This window comes from Neophocaena asiaeorientalis, unplaced genomic scaffold, assembly GCF_003031525.2.
Source record: "Neophocaena asiaeorientalis asiaeorientalis breed wild unplaced genomic scaffold, Neophocaena_asiaeorientalis_V1.1 scaffold737, whole genome shotgun sequence".
Taxonomy (NCBI): Eukaryota; Metazoa; Chordata; class Mammalia; order Artiodactyla; family Phocoenidae; genus Neophocaena; species Neophocaena asiaeorientalis.
Genome location: NW_020175012.1, coordinates 898525 through 903661, shown reverse-complemented (window position 1 = coordinate 903661; position 5137 = coordinate 898525).

Below are 5137 nucleotides of genomic sequence, written 5' to 3'. Positions count from 1 at the left end.
ACCAGAGTATCCATAAAACATGCTGGAGACAAACGGGGCTTTTACATTACATTTGTATTTGTTGTCGAACAGCTGACGCTTTTTGAATATGTGACGCATTCACAGCGCTCGAGACTCAAGAGGTACAGAAGGATAAGGGTGAAAGTCTCCCTCCGCCTGCCTCGCAGCCCAGCTCCTCCCTGGGGGCAGCCAGTCTCCCGTGTACCCATCCAGGCTTTATCCCGCAAGCAAACACGCACATGCGTCTCTCCCTTTCTTAACGGAACAGAATAGGATACACGTTATCCTCCCTACACTAGGCCTCCAAGCCTTGGGCCCAGCCCAGGGGACGGCAGTGGGGAATGTGACAGCTTCCCTGGGCCCAGGATGACAGCCCAGCATGAAGGCTCAGGCTTAGGCTCAGTGGAGAAGGAGGATATAGAAGCTTATTAGTTTAAGCAGGAGGAAATGTGTAAATTAATTACCCCGGCCACTCACGCATGTAGCGGCCAGCCCCACATGCTGGGAGGAGACGCACTAGCCTCCATCCTTCCCGTGCGCGGTTGCCTTCCCTGCCAGATGCAGCCAGAGGACCCGTGGCTGCATGCCCAGGCGGGGAAGGAGGGGCCCAGACTCATCTCGTCCCCAGAAACCAGAGTGGGTTGTCTTAAGGGATGGGCAGGCCCTCCCCTGGAATAGTGAGGTTGGATTCTGCCGCCAGCAGCAGCAAAAGCAGGGTCAGAAAGCGAAGCCCGACACCCACTCACTGAACATTTATTTCTCGAGGGATAAGGTGCCAGGAACTGTGGCAACGCTTTACTTACTTCCTTTCATTTAATTCTCACAAAACACACAGGTGGTTGTGATTACTAGCCCCATTTCACAGATGAGAAAACTAAGGGCCAGGATCTTGAGATGCCACGGATCCTGGGAATGAGCGAAGGAGCTCCCACCGGTCCTGCTGCTGCCACACGAATCCTCGTTCCCACCCCTCTGCTCTCACCTGGATCTGCGCCAGGTCATCTAGTCCAGGTCCTACTCTAGGCAGGTCCCCACCTAAGCCACCAAAGACCCACAACCTCACCTCTCGAGGAATAATCGTGAGTCCCACACCTTCCACTGCCAGATCCGCCTTCAGCAAGTTGCCAATCAATCATGGGTTTTGCAGCCCACTGAGCGTCTTAACATGAGGAGGCAACCAACCTCAGAGAAATAGTTTGCTCCCCAAGGCCAACCGCAAGATCACTGGGGAAACAAATTATCAGTCTACTTGGGATTAATTTCCTAATAAGCATGAGCTCGCCGAAGACCTCCCCCTCCCTCACCTGGCTACTTGTCCTCCCTGGAGAGGCTCAGGGACACAGGGCATCTTTCTCATCCCCTGGGGAGGGAGTCCTGGCTCACTCACCCACATCCTCTTGCAAGAGGGTCTAGTGGCTCCCAGGGTCCTGGCCCCAGCGCCTCCTCCTTCCCTTGCCTCTCTCAGCTTCAGCCTAGGCAAGGTGACGAATTAGAAGCCAGGAGTTAGCACACCCATCCAGCAATTAGCGTTTATCTCTCTTGATCGTGTGCCTGGACAACAGTTCATTTTCAAACTTAATAGTCAACACTCAGAAAGGTAAACCTGCCTGGGTCACTCCCGGGAGGTGATGTGAGGGTTTGGTGAGAAGACGAGGACAGGGTAGGAACTCAGCCCACATCTTTGCCTCCAAGCTGCCACCCCTCCCCAGAGTTATTCCTGAGGCCTCTGCCCTCCCCACATAGTTGATCAGGAGGAATGTACAAGATCCCCCCCATTCCATGTGGGCAGGAAGTCTGAGGATGACAGACATCAGTGGGCTCTGCAGTTGGCAGCCCCTCATTTTTTTCTCACTTTGGATTTCAAGGGCTCTGACTTTCCATCTCGCACTTCACTTGGGGGTCTGCCTTGTACAGAGTCCCGCCTTCGGGGGCTGCAGAAGTGACCCTGACCAGCCCACCCAGCCCCCTTCCTCAGGCCCGCAAAGACAGTGCAAGGGCAGCAGTGCCCATGTGGAGGGGACCCTCCCCGTGCACCACGCTGCAACCTTCATGCCAGGCTGGACAGGGTTTGATGGGGTGAACAGCAAGCCCCTCCTTCCTGCTCAGCTGTCGTGATGCATTCCACAGGCTAGGACCTCAGGGTCTATCTAGCTAATGCAGAAAGAGGGAAGAAAGGGGCTCCCTTTGAGGGGCTGTTCCTGACTGCAGGGCTAGGGGAGGGAGGCTTAGTGCCCATTAACTTGTGGTGAAATGCTGCCACCTGCTGGCCATATCTCAGAACTGCAGGGAGCCCTGGGGCTGGTCAGGAGACCAGAAACTGCCCAGCACCTGCCAGTAGCCCCTGTCCAGTTGCAGAAGGTTGAAAGGACCAGAAACCCGAGCTTGCTCTCGGGTTTGGATGTTGATTTCACAACAGTCGTATTATCGTGTATCAATTATTGGGCGCTTGCTGTGCCAGCTGCTTTTCACACATTCCCAACAATCCTGTCCGATGCCTTCACGGAATTTACACTCCTAGAGGCCAGGGAGCTCACCAAGGTGACACAGCTGCTGAGCAGTACAGCCGGGACTCGCTCAGGCAGTCTGGCTCCAGACTCTGTACTCCAAACTCCGAAGCCCACGTTTCGGTTCCCCACCCGATGGAATGTCCCAGATAGCCCCTCACTGGACCTCTCCCCAACTCCCCTATTTTTTTTCTTTCATCTCCCCGCTGCCACCCCCTCACCCCAGATAGATGCTTCTCCACCTCCAAGTCCTGTCCACATGCCCACTTTCCTCTAGGAGAACAAAACAGAGTAACCCCTGATATCACGGAGTCCATATTCCAGTGGGTCCTGAAGATGCAGGTCCAGAGCAGAGCTCCACGCTTCTGAGGCCCCCACCTCCCCGCTCCTGACCAGGAAAGGCATCTCCTCAGGGAAGGCCCAAGCCCCATACTGTCGGGGTCTAAAGGTGAGGTGGGGCAGCCGGGTGGGTAAGGGGAGGCGTAGGGAGTCAGGAGTCCAATCCACCTGGCTCTCGACCAGGTCCTGATCAGAGCCCTAACCTGGTACCAAGCTCCATTCTTCAGTCCCTTCCATCCAACCACTCACGCTATGATCTTTGCTGCACAGAGCTGGGAAAGGACCCCAGGAACGATCCAGTGAAAACACCTCAGTTTTTAGATGGGGAAAGTCGGGACCAGAGAGGGCAAGCAGATCACACAGCCCGAAGTGAGGGAGTCAGGAAAAGAAATCCCAACGACTTGGCCCAGCTCCCTGCTGAGCCCCAGCTCTGCCGCGCTGCCTCCTCCAGCTCAGACCCCATGGGTCTTCCGCCCTGTGCCGGCAGGCTACCCACAGCACCCCCGGAATCGCCTAAGGCACAGAGCTTGTGAGGACAGGGCACAGGGGAGCATGGATCTGAAAGACACTAGAATAGAAATGGAGTCTTGCTTCTCTCCTTTCTCTCCCGTTCTGGGGAAGGACATGTCCCCTCCCATTCCCTGAGCCACGTGGGGCCTGCGATAGTCCCAATGTTTTCATTCACGCTGAGGAGGGAGGCTTTCTAAGAAGTGGGAAGAAAGTATTCCCTTGATTGCTTTATAATCACGGCTCTGGCGGTAATGGAACTGGTGGGGATGGATGTGGGAGCACTGTGCTTGGGGGACGTCCCCACCCAGGTCCCAGCAGAGGGCCCAGGGCCTCCAGGCTGCAGGTGGCCGCTCCTGGGGAGGCCCAGGCCTCAGACAGGCAGGGGCCAGCCGCCCCCATGGCTCTCAGCCCAGAGAATTCAGCAGGACCGTGGTGCATTTCCCCTCCTCGAGCAGGCGGGCTTGGGGAAGGGCCCAAAATGTGGGCAGACAGGCCCTTTCTCAGAGCATCTGGGAGCCCCTGGAGCCTGGGGGCGGGGGCAGTGGCCCTCTTCACCAAGACAGCCACAGGGACTGCAGGTCCTAAAGAAGGTAGGGGAGGCCACAGGGCACTGGGTGCCACTGAGATGGACCTGCTGGGAGGGGAACACTCCTCAGAGGGCATTGCTCATGGAACCAGCACCCAGGGCTGTGGGGAGCACAGCCAAGGCCGAGGACACTGCTCCCAGACCTCAAGGGAGGGCACCAAGGTGGCAGAGCGTCCCACGCACAGTCGGCTCTGTTTCCTGATGACGGCAGAAGGTTCTCCCTTCACCTTCCCTTCCTTCCTTCCTCTCTTTCCTCCCGGTCATCCTCTTATCCATCTCTCCTGATTCCCAGGAGCCCCCTTCTGGGAAATCTGGCTGCTGGCTGGCATCCCAAAGCTGCCTGGCCCAGCAGGGCAGGGAGGGGAAGAGGAGGGTGTTGCCCCTCCACGATGGACCATCAGTGAGCTCACTGAGGTTCTTTTACTGAGGTGTGTGGGGCTGCTCCCCTGGGATCATTTGGCCCCTGGTGGGGAGCAAAGAAGGACATGAGAATGGAAGGGCCTGGGGGGGGCGTCCCAGCCATACCGGGGCAGGGGTGTAATTTTCTTGCACCCTATTTCCCTCCCTCCCAAGTCATGCATCCTTCTGTTTTGCTTGCCTCTTCCAGGGAGACTTCCCTGACTGCCTCTCCAGGCCTCTCTGGGTTCCCAGGGACTGGAAGGCCTCATTTCCTTTCCCCATGGCCCAAATTCAGGATGGCGCTGCCCTCGGGAGCGGGGCTCCCCTGCCAGGCCTCAGCTGTGGGCTCCCCTGCCCAGGAAGCCCTCCCCCTACTAAGAAGGCTCTCAGGTCTGAAGACTCTGCTTGGCCTCCACCCCAGCCTGTGGGTAGCCACTCCTGGGCCCGGCTCCCCTCTGGGGACTCTGAGGTAGGCTGGCCAGGGGCTCTGAGCTCACAGCCATCGGGGTATTCAGGTGATCCCCCGGACCCCACCTGCACCATCCTCCCTTCTGCTCACTGTTAACCGAGGCCGCTTCAGAAAGGTCCAGTGTCCTGCACTGCCCACTAGGGACTCAGGTGGGTGTGGGGAGGGGTGGGAGGGAGACCCAAAGGAACCACGTCTTCTGGAGGAAAGAGGGGAGATGACAACATACTCATCAGAGGTGGAAAAAGTGTGTTCAGAAGAACTGCAGCCAGCCCCTCTGGTGACCCTCAGGGAAACGCTTGTTCAGTACAAAGAAGTGAGTGATCAGTGGTT